General features: G+C 38.2%; 1 protein-coding gene across 1 annotated transcript in view; it reads left to right on the top strand.

The window, feature by feature from the left end:
• The window catches only part of LOC122811469 (class II histocompatibility antigen, M beta 1 chain-like), a 164575-nt gene extending 154587 nt beyond the window's left edge, over window positions 1–9988 (top strand). The window contains exon 6 of the mRNA XM_044083323.1: window positions 6625–9988. The gene's annotated coding sequence lies outside the window, so the exon portion shown is untranslated. The remainder of the gene's footprint in view (window positions 1–6624) is intronic.
• Window positions 9989–12226: the final 2238 nt, after the last annotated feature.

The raw sequence follows: 12226 nt of genomic DNA, 5'->3' as shown, positions 1-12226 counted from the left end.
CAAGGTAGTGCAGAAATATACGGATGCCCTAAGGTGGTAGTGACCTCTGGTTTAAATGAGAAACCTTCCAATAAACCAATACAATATCCCTTTAATGGTTTTAATATTTATAATTATACAGATAGAGAAATTTTGCCAGAATATTTTTCCCTTTTCTCAAATGGTTTTAAGTTTGTACCTACTAAAATTCCAGATATTGCTGATATTTTAGTTGACATTCAACTTTACATGAGAAAGTTGAACTTACAATTATTGCATTCTAAGGTTAAGAAAGTTGATACAGATTTATCCAAAGAAGTATGTAAAAAACGAATCATGTTTAATCCCCCTTTAGACCCATTAATCAACATGTTTGAGAAGGTTGTTAAGGATGATATTTATAAAATTTGGGGTAAACACAAGAGAACCTTCCATAACCTTAGTAACACAGAGAGAATACTGTTGCAGAATTTAAGAAATGATAAGAGCATACGTATAATGGCGCCGGATAAAGGGGTTAGTATTGTTTTATTCAATAGCACTGATTATACCAATATCATGCAGGGAATTATATTTAATGTCAACAACTACTCCATACATTCAAGAAATCAAATCCACATAGCATATCAGAGAATTGACAGTTTTCTATATGAATATTTTATGGATCAGAAAATTACAGGGGCAGTTTATGATTTTTTATCTAACATCCATCCAAGAATCCCTGGCATATTTGGTATACCTAAAGTACACGGGAATTTAGAGCAGCCACCCTTTAGACCAATTGTAGCAGCAACTGGGTCTAAAACCCATAATTTATCTGTATATGTGGACAGGAAGATCAAACATGTTGTGGACATATATCCACACTTAGTTAAGGACTCATGGGATTTTGTTGGTCAACTTAAGAGCCACTTATGGAGTGCTGAAGGTTATCTTGTTACTATTGATGTTATGGACTTGTTTACTTGTATTCCTAAACAAGAAGGTTTAGGTTATTTTGAGGAGACTTTATACAGTTTTTCCACAATGGAATGTGATGAAACAAAGTTAATTTGTGAAATGATGGAACTTATTTTAGACAATAATTACATTTTTTTGAGGGAGAATACTTCCAGCAGGTTAGAGGTGTGGTAATGGGTGCCGCTTGCTCCACAACCTATGCAAACATTGTATTATTAGGATGCGGGAGAGAATACGTGTTTGGAAGTGAATATTATGATTACATAAATTATTATTGTAGGTTTTTGGATGACATTTTTATTTTTTGGAAGGGAACAGCTGAATCTATTTCTTTGTACATCCACTACCTCAATAGTACTACCAATTTTTTGAAATTCACTTTCTAGTTTGATGCTTATGAAATTAGCTGTCTTGACACACTCATCACTAAGGATAAGGACAAATTTACATCTAAAATATATCGTAAGAAAACTTTCTGCAATAATTATTTACATTTCAACAGTCGCCACCCTCTTTGTCAAAAGAAAAGTATTATTAAGGGTCAAGCAATTAGGGTAGCTAGAATGACCTCTTCGGTGGAAGACCTTCTACCTGAGTTTGAAATTTAAAAAAACATGTTTTTGGAAAGGGATTACCCTATGGTTTTGGTGGAAAAAACTCTTAATGAAGTATATGTTGAATGGGGAAAGAAATATATCCCATTATTAGGTAAGGGATTAAATAAAAATCAATGTTCAAGTTAAAGATGTTTTGTATAAGAATTGGAGTATATTTAAAGTTGACCATGAAAAATACCAAGTTTTGGGGGAAAAAACAGTGTTCACCACAAAAATTGGGTTTAATTTGAAAATGATTTTGGAAAGTAGACCAAAATATCTTGTTACAGATGAAACTAACTATAATGGTACTAGACGTTGTGGGAGATGTAAATATTGCCCTTATGTTTCCCAGGAAACTAAGATTTGTTTGAAAATCAGAGCAACAGTACAGTTTACCCTAGGAAAGGTAGCTGTTTTTCTAGTAAGTTAGTTTACATTGCTATGTGTAACACCTGCAGCTCCTTCTATATTGGGAAGACTGAGGCTTCTCAAAACAAGAATTTATGAGCATTTGTACAATATAAAAAACAAAAAAGTTACAAATGCCTTGTACAAACACAGTATAATATGTAATAATTACTCAGGTTTTCATTTTGCTATTCTAGATTTTGTACATTTGGAAGCCAGAGGTGGAGACTGGCAAAATATACTATTGAAAAAGGAATTGATGTGGCATCTCAGGCTTGCAGCAAATTCTCCCCCTGACTTAAATGAATATTTAAATTTGGCACCAATTTTGAAAGAGAGGGCAGAACATCTTTAAGTAAATAAAGAATAGAAAAAATATGTATATATACAATATACATTATTTTTGAAACTTGTGTCTTTTCTTTCTTTTGTACATCATTACAATATTTCTTTTATGGCATTGATTGTTTTTAAGAAACATAGAATTTTAACTTAAATTTTAATCTTCGTTTTGTTTAAACACTAATTCTTGGTACTTTAAATCTTAATTGGTTTATTTGGTTTACTAATTGTGAAAATATTGAACCAATCACTGAATAGCAGTTTGTATATTAGAACAGTTTCTTTTAGTTTTCTAGTGAATTCTGATGAAGTCAAGTTTTAACTGACGAAAGCGCTTAGTTTTGGTATCACAATAAAGAAAGTTTTTGGACTCACAACGAATAGTGCTTTTATTGGGTTTAATAATATAATCAGATGTTTAATGATGTTTTCTTTAATGTACCTGGGAGATGAAGTGGTAACTGTTGCTTAATGTTTCCTTTGTATGATTGTACTTGCTATACTTTTGTTTTCCCAAATCCTGATAAATCTTATTGTCTAAATAACAGATATTAGTTTTTGAAATGCTGTCAATGAAATGCAGAAAATCAATAATACCATTTATATTTGTTACAAATAAGAAAATATATCAACAATTCCATCCCATATGAAAAAAAAAAAAACAAATAAACTGTATATTACTACAAAACTTAGAAAAAGTAAACTTGAATAGAGCCGCTCTATATAATTCCATTGATTTTGGATATGATACAGACAGATAGAAAAAATGAAGTCTTTTCATTTGGAAAGAATATTAATTATATTATTGATGGAAAATGGTATTAAGGCTATTGTTAAAAATAACGGAAAAAATCTACAGGGGACCTATGATGTACCCAGAATCTTAGGGAAGGTCCAATATTTTATAAATTATCTATAAAATCCTTTGTTTTGTGACTTTGTTATTTTTTTTAGTTCTGTTGCAGTATTCATGGTTAGAGCTTTCATATGTTATTCATTTTCAGCCATCTACATGTAAAATAGCACAATCAGGAGAATATTCTATCAGATTATCTGTTGACACCATACATCATATAACAGAGCTAGAAACATTGCTGATTTATTTTCCAAAGTACATTTATTTGCAATGACACATCATGCACACTAATATTTAAGGCAAACGGTATACACTGATTGGTAACCTTTCTTGCTGACATATTACAAATGCGGAGAACATTGTTATTAATGAGGTGAGTTTTACACTCCTCTGTAATTTTAGAAACATTTATATAACTGAACTAAAATAATCAGCAAAGCTGAGAATTCAATAATATATGCAGGATGTTTGTAGTAATAAAAGAAGTCCTAGTAGCAGTATATTGTCAGAGAACACATGGAAGCAACACTGAAGGCATGAGGTCTGCAGTGATAGAAATAATGGAAGAGTTTGCTTGCTGTATAGATGGTGCACTCTGGTAGTGTGGGCATAGGTAATGCAGTGGTACATGCTTACCACCCGGCAGAGCATGCTATGTAATGCAGTAGTACATGCTTACCACTGGGCAGGGCATGCTAGATAATGCAGTGGTACATGCTTACCAAGGACAGGGTGTGCTAGGTAATGCAGTGGTGCATGTTTACCATTGGGCAGGCATGGTAGGTAATGTAGTGGTTCATGCTTACCACTCAGGAGAGCATGCTAGGTAACGCAGTGGTACATGCTTACCACTGGGCAGGGCGTGCTAGGTAATGCTATGGTACATCACTGGGCAGGTCATGCTAGGTAATACAGTGGTTTATTCATACCACTGGGGAGGGCATGCTAGGTAATGCAGTGGTTCATGCTTACCACTGGGCAGGGCATGCTAGGTAATGCAGTGGTACATGCTTACCACTGGGCAGGACATGCTAGGTAATGCAGTGGTTCATGTTTACCACTCAGGAGGGCATGCTAGGTAATGCAGTAGTACATGCTTACCACTGGGCAGGACATGCTAGGTAATGCAGTGATTCATGCTTACCACTCAGGAGAGCATGCTAGGTAACGCAGTGGTACATGCTTACCACTGGGCAGGGCATGCTAGGTAATGCTATGGTACATGCCTACCACTGGCCAGGGCATGGTAGGTAATGCAGTGATACATGCTTACCACTGGGCAGGGCATGCTAGGTATTGTGGTGGTACATACTTGCCACTGGGCAGGGGTTGCTAGGTAATGCAGTGGTACATGCTTACCGCTGAGCAGGGTGTGCTAGGTAATATGGTAGTACATGCTTACCACTGGGCAGGGCATGCTAAGTAATGCAGTGGTACATGCTTATTACTGGGTAGGGCATGCTAGGTAATGCAGTGGTACATGCTTACCACTGGACAGGGCATGCTAGGTAATACAGTGGTTTATTCCTACCACTGGGGAGGGCATGCTAGGTAATGCAGTGGTTCATGCTTACCACTGGGCAGGGCATGCTACATAGTACAGTGGTACATGCTTACCACTAGGCAGGGCATACTAGGTAATGCAGTGGTACATGCTTACCACTGGGCAGGGTGTGCTAGGTAATGCAGTGGTACATGCTTAACACTGGGCAAGGCATGCTAGGTAATGCAGTGGTACATGCTTACCACTGGGCAGGGCATGCTAGGTAATGCAGTGGTTCAGGCTTACCACTCAGGAGGGCATGCTAGGTAATGCAGTAGTACATGCTTATCACTGGGCAGAGCATGCTAGGTAATACAGTGGTTTATTCCTACCACTGGGGAGGGCAGGCTATGTAATGCAGTGGTTCATGCTTACTACTGGGCAGGGCATGCTAAGTAGTGCAGTGGTACATGCTTACCATTGGGCAGGGCGTGCTAGGTAATGCAGTGGTACATACTTACCACTGGGCAGGGTGTGCTAGGTAATGCAGTGGTACATGCTTAACACTGGGCAAGGCGTGCTAGGTAATGCAGTGGTACATGCTTACCACTGGGCAGGACATGCTAGGTAATGCAGTGGTTCATGCTTACCACTCAGGAGGGCATGCTAGGTAATGCAGTAGTACATGCTTATCACTGGGCAGGGCATGCTAGGTAATGCAGTGGTACATGCTTACCATGGGGCAGGGCATGCTAGATAATGCAGTGGTACATGCTTACCACTGGGTAGGGCATGCTAGGTAATGCAGTGGTTCATGCTTACCATTGGGGTGGGCATGCTAGGTAGTGCAGTGGTTCATGCTTACCACTGGACAGGGGGTACTAGGTAATGCAGTGGTACATGCTTACCACTGGGCAGAGTGTGCTAGGTAATACAGTGGTACATGCTTATCATTGGGCAGGGCATGCTAGGTAATGCAGTGGTTCATGCTTACCACTGGGCAAGGCATGCTAGGTAATGTGGTGGTACATGCTTAGCACTCGGCAGGATGGCTATCTGCTTTGATACTGGCAAAAGGTATAGCCTACAATCTCTTATGGTGGTCAGGGGCTGTCATGGGACATGCAGATGTAAATAGCACATGACTGCAAGTTGTTACCAATGCATATTGTATAGTTTTGGAGGAGTCTTGGTGTTCTCATAGAGCTCAATGTGCCAGTGGTATGTAGCTGCTTAACCACCAGGACAATAAAAAAATGAAAAAAAGAGGAGAGGAGCTATTGTCACCCAGAAGTTAAAAGTAACAGCATATATTTGTGCATGGAGTATTTGCAGAACTTTGTCTCAAATTTAGCAATAAAATGGTAGAAGGTATATTCAGAATGGTAGAAAGAGGCAAGTTAGTGTTGCTGGAGGGCCTGAATATGTCACATGTTAACTGCACATATCATTATCCATCACACCTATGAGTTATGCCATTGTCCTACATAGACAGTTGGTAATGGAATGTGTTCAGAAGGGGATCATGATTAAACATGATTAACCATTATATTTTCAGACGGGACATGAGGATGAGAGATAGTGAGATAGAGAGAGGGAGATGATACTGTACTGTATCTGAAACTGAGAAGGTCTTCGAAAACATATGGCCATCATAAACTGAAGTTCACAATACATTTAACCAAAGAGGTTAGTTAGATAATTCATGATTGTAGAATTAATTAGGTAAATCTGAATCTGTAACACTTACGATAAGCAGGAAAATGGGCAGACATGGTTGTCTGAATGTTGTAGTATTAATTGATTTATGAACTGTTAGAATTTTTTACTGTAATTGGGATCTATATCACTTGCTCAACTGTATTATCAAATATACATGTATTTACACAACAGGTGCTGCTGTTTATATGTATGTATCTAAGTGCTAAACATGCTTTCCATTTTATGACAAAACTGTCCGAATTGCTAGAACTGATACATTTGCTCTTTCTTTCCAGATTCCTTCTTGCTGCCAAGGATTGCTGGCTGGGAAGAAGTTATAATTAATGGAGGCTTGAAACCATCAAACTCTACTGTCACTGTTCTGGGCCACAGTCTCAGTTTCCTCCAGAAACTGCCTTAATGTGGCTCTCATTTCTTGTTTATGTTATACAATTTTGTGTAAACAAAGATGTTCAGCAGTGAGAACTGCCACTGTATCACTTTTCAGTGGTGATAAACTAAAACATTATTAACAGACTGCCAGTGTACATGGTAAGAGGTTTACTAACAAGTAGAAGTTGGGACAAGATTCGGAAATAACTAGACATACAAAAACACATACAGCCATTACCACATTCCTTTGTATGCCATGACCATACTACTGCAGAAAAAAATGTGCCTACAAGGTTTTTGAAAATGTTCTTCTATTTAAAAAAATGAACAAAAGTAAGGTATACCTAGAAAATCCCTTACTTGCTGCCAATACTGCACTTTCCTGTATTTGAGAAAATGTGGAACATGTGCAGCTGTTAAACTGCCTACCTGGCTAGTAGTTCATTTTAACTGCCCGTTTCGGGGGACTGTAAGTATTATTGAAAGATCACATTGCTAGCTTTGCTTGAAAGAGAATGTTCTTTGAGTTTTGGTTAACTGAAGTATTACATAAAGTTGAAAGCATATATGCAAGTTTTGTGTCAATGCTATAGGTCTCAGAAAATTATAATAACTATAAATATACTCACAGAAAAAAAACCTAAACAGAGAGTGCCAAAAATGAACACATCACATGGGTGGCCGCAGTGGTGCAGTGGTTAGCGTTGCTACCTCACAGCAAGAGGTTCTCTGGTTCAATCCTTATATGGGGTGCTTTCTATGCAGAATCTGCATGTCCATCCTGTGGTTGCATGGGTTTTCTCTGGGTGTTCCGGTTTCCTCCCAAAGACATGCTGTAGGTGGATTGGACACTCTAAATTGGCCCTAGGTATGAGTGTGTGTGTGTCTTCTGTGGAAGGTTGGGTGCCGACACTGTAAAACTCCACTGCCAATCATGAGCAGACAGGTGATCCGCTGTGGTGACCCCTAACTGGGAAAGGCCAGAAGAAGAAGCAGACACACCACTGTTACCATTACTTTCCACCTACTTATTAATAAAGCAAATATGGGCTAAGTTATAATTATGTGCTGGGCCTTTACATAGAGCAGATACAGCCTAATTTCTACTATAAAAAAGTTTATGTGCATTCTAGTTGTTGGTCTTAGCAAGTCCTCATATGCCAAATTACAAGAAGGAAGTATAGGTATTTGGTGGAAAGAGGATTCTTCAATTTAGACTTGAGAAATTTCTACTTCACAAAGACAGCTGTTGGCAAATAGAATTTATGAAATGAGAAAGTGATAACATTTTAGTAATCAGAGCAAGTAGGTGTATGTACATGATGAGTTAACCACAACATTTAGAATGCTGTGGAAGACCATGGGCCTTCCTCTTCTGATATCTTCATACTTTATTATGTCTAATTTATATTCAGGTTTTATGTTTAAAAATGATAAATTTCAGCTGGAACATATTACCTATCAAGAGACAAATGTTAGTCTGTTTGCATCTGTTTGCATAGAATGACCTACACACAGTAAATTTAGCATTAAAAAAATTGGAACCAAATGAAAATTTTTCACAGCTATATGAGTAGCTTGGAAACTTGCCAGTAATTGTAACAAAAGTCAAAGTTGAAATAAAATAAGACCTGTCTGGTCTTGTCAGTTTGGTTACTGCAAGCATTGCTTTTAAACAGACGATCCATGGTTGACATCAACTAAGAGCCTGCTTTGTTATGTGGCAGTGTTGTAGTAGTCAGGTCACAGAAAAGTCATAATTAGTCTATGAAATAGGGGAGACATTTTGATGGATAACTGTACATAGGGCAGATATCTGGGATTCTTAGAATTGTGCAGATAGTCTGTCAACTGGGAGAAGTGCACTGAATGACTAAATTGTTTACTTGCTGATACTAACTATTGTGTTTCAGGTCTGCACCTGTGGCTGCTGACAGTAATGAGTCTGCTTTAAGTTTTGATATTTTCTGCTGATGATACCATAAGTAATATCACAACTGGATTACACATACTATAGGAAAAGGTTTACAGTTTGACTGTATTAACAATGGTATTGTATCCCTGCTGTTGCTGCTGTGCTGCAGGGGGTTACATTATAACCGTATTGATGCTGTCAGCTGCTGTGTATCTGATCATATCATCACTGACACATTATGTTATTTCATTTTTGACACAGTCACTATTGTGCTACAGCTGGTGTTGCTATACCATCAGTGTTACAGTTAGTCTTTTGATGTAGCTAGATTGTTATAACATTAGTGATGCTGTCACTGATTTACTGTAGCTGGTTATACCATCAGTAGTACTGCCACTGTAATTACTTACCTGGTATTTTTGCTGCTATGCTGCAGTGCTTATAGTGCCAGAGATGTCACTACTGTCTCAGATGTGTATGACTGCTGTACATATGTTAATGCTGCATGTGTTCTACTGTTGCACATATGGACTGCTGCTCCACATGTGTACTACTGCTGCATGTGTGTACCAGTGCTACACATCAGTACTATTGCTGCAAGTGTGTACCACTATGGCACCTTTACTACTGTTGCACATGTGCTGCTGATGCAAAGGTGTACTGCTGCTTCAGATGTGTACTGCTGCTGCATGTATGTACCACAGTGGCACCTTTACTACTGTTGCACATGTGCTGCTGATGTAAAGGTGTACTGCTGCTTCAGATGTGTACTGTTGCTGCATGTATGTACCACAGTGGCACCTTTACTACTGTTGCACATGTGCTGCTGATGCAAAGGTGTACTGCTACTTCAGATGTGTGCTGCTGCTGCATGTATGTACCACAGTGGCACCTTTACTACTGTTGCACATGTGCTGCTGATGTAAAGGTGTACTGCTGCTTCAGATGTGTACTGCTGCTGCACGTATGTACTACTGTGACACCTTTACTACTGTTGCACATGTGCTACTGCTGTAAAGGTGTACTGCTGCACTTCTGATACATTTACTACCTGTGCTATTTATACTACTCATAATACTCAGGTTTATTAGGCATGTTATGTAACAGCAAAGTGGTGTGGAGTAAATAATAAGCTTTTTTGTAAAGTATTTATGCAGAGATGTACATCTAACTAAAACATGTAGACAAGTTTCAAATGCTGTCATGTTATTACTGCTATGTTTTTAGTAACGCATGTTGCGCTTATTTAATTTGAATATTGTCTTTCTTTTTTTACTGGCCTTGAAATAATTGATTACAATATGTTATTGCATTTTTGGAAACTATAATTAAATACTTGAATGTACTTGAAATCTGGTATCCACATTATTTATGTCACTAAACTGATTTCAATAAGGCAAAAGAGGGAGTGTTTGTAGGGACAACAGGAATGGTTGTGCATTGCTGCAAAACCCTCTTTCTATCTTATCAAGCAGGAGACAGGACAGTAAGGCAATGAGACGGATTAGATATCTAGAGGAGGAGGAGGAAGTGAGTGAAGAAATACTGAAAAGCAGTATAAAGCTAGGCTGATCCAACTTCTATGATCCATAGCCATGGCATAAAGTAATGTATGATATCATTTGTGGTTTGAGAGAGAAAATGAAACAACTGCAATTATTTGTAGACATACAGAACCAAATATAGTGTCATAAAAAGGCAAAAGAATAGACAAAATTACACAACACAAAAAGAAATGTAAGATACTCTGTTATAAGAAATACACAAATAAAGGTGGGGCTAGATAAGGGCTGGAATCATCAGTATCCATATAAAACACATAGTGGACAGATGTGCTGTACAGGTACAAAACAGTTTCTGTGGCAAAGCAAAAGATTGGATGGTGGTTTACAGATTGTCTTCATAGCTGGCCTTAGGCATAGATCAACTAAGCAGCTGCCTAGGGTGCTACTGTAGAAGGGGAGCTTTTCTGGTACTTATTTATTTTTTGTAGTAAAGAAATGGTTTCTTTACTAGATAAAATAAATAAATACCAGAAAAGTTTCCCTTCTAGAGCAGCAGGAGAGGTGCCCTAGGGAAGAAGTCCTATAATTTTTGCCTTTCTATTTGTTGGCCTCTTGCTCCTACTGCCTATGACCTCTAAAGACAATGAATCAATTAGGCCATAAGTGGGACAGAGGAAGAAATCAAAAAATTCAAAAGTGAGAGTCTGACTCTAATTTTGTACCCCCATCCAATTGCTTTTGAAATTGTCTAGGTTTCTTTTGCTAAGAGGTTAAGAGGCCATTCCCTCCTATATTTCCTTATCCTGATAAACCACTGAGGGTTACACTCAGACAAAAATGCCAGACGTTGCAGCTCTGTGCTTCTATCCCGAAAATGTTTGTCAATGCAAAATTTGTTGTTCTGCAGAAAATGGCAGCCTATCTTTTGGGAATATGACTAATGGCTACTTTTTGCTCATTACTTTGAATTTCCATGATTACTTGAGATTTCTGTAAGAGGAGCTTGGAATTCTTCAATGTGTAGCTACTTTTTCCATGAAACAAAGCTGAAATACAGTCCACAGATGTCATCTTTAACTATAACTGCTGGGTGGTGGTGAGAGCTGTTTGTAGAAAGTTTATTGAATCAAAAGGTTGGAAAAAGCACTAAAATTCACATTGGAGCATTTATAACTCCATGCCTTCTGGGTGTCTAGAGGCCACTGTACCACCAGCTCAATGTAGCTATTACAGTATAATTTTGATCAGTTAGGGTGTGTTAAAATGATTCTGGTAGACCATGGTTGAAGAACAACCCTGGGATTCATTAAACCCTACATAGAGTGTAGGAATAGTGCAGCAGCTGCTGCATGGAATATAGCCCCTGAGCAATTCAGTAAAGGGCTCCCAGGATGTGTACGAGCGCTCCTACACAATTCCAACACGGACACCACTGCCTAATGCTAATTACCTCATTTGCTGGTGAAAACAGGCAGATGTCCATGCAGGAATAGTGTAACAAGCAGAAATGTGTTCAGTTACTAGCTGAACACATTTTTGCATATAAGAAAACTGAGGCATGACAGCTCAAAATAAAGCATGTATTCTATTTAGTAGGCATGCCAATGGCCAAATATATGGCCATTGGTATGATAGTTTTAATTTTTTTTAAATAAAACTTTTTTTTTGGCCAATCTTGGTTGTTTAAGCATTGGGTAGCTGTGTGCAAGCAGGATTGTGCTGAAAATAAAAAAAAGTGGGGGGGTAAATTTTTACAGAAATCTGCATTTTGCCATTATAGTCAATGGCATGCAGAATGAAAACAATGCCAGGCAACAGTGGTTGCTAAGGGGAAAGGCCCAGTCTAAGTGTGGTAACATTGGAGTAAGGCAGTGGTGTATGCAAATGAGGGGATTTATACTAAAATCACAATTTTTTTCAAAGTGTCAGAATGCACCTAACCGTGTAGGTGCTCTAATACCACCGTGTAGACAGGAGGAACAGCTAAGATGAAAAGAGGGTGTGTCATGCTTGCTGTAAGCACATTGGAGCTCTGCGGCCCATGTTTGCACTTAGCTAAGCACAGGTAAGCGAGGGAGTGTGTCT

This window comes from Protopterus annectens, chromosome 9.part0 (assembly GCF_019279795.1).
Source record: "Protopterus annectens isolate FY-2018-M chromosome 9.part0, PAN1.0, whole genome shotgun sequence".
Lineage (NCBI taxonomy): Eukaryota > Metazoa > Chordata > Ceratodontiformes > Protopteridae > Protopterus > Protopterus annectens.
Note: the sequence above shows the minus strand (reverse complement) of the source record. Positions and strands in the feature narration are given on the sequence as shown.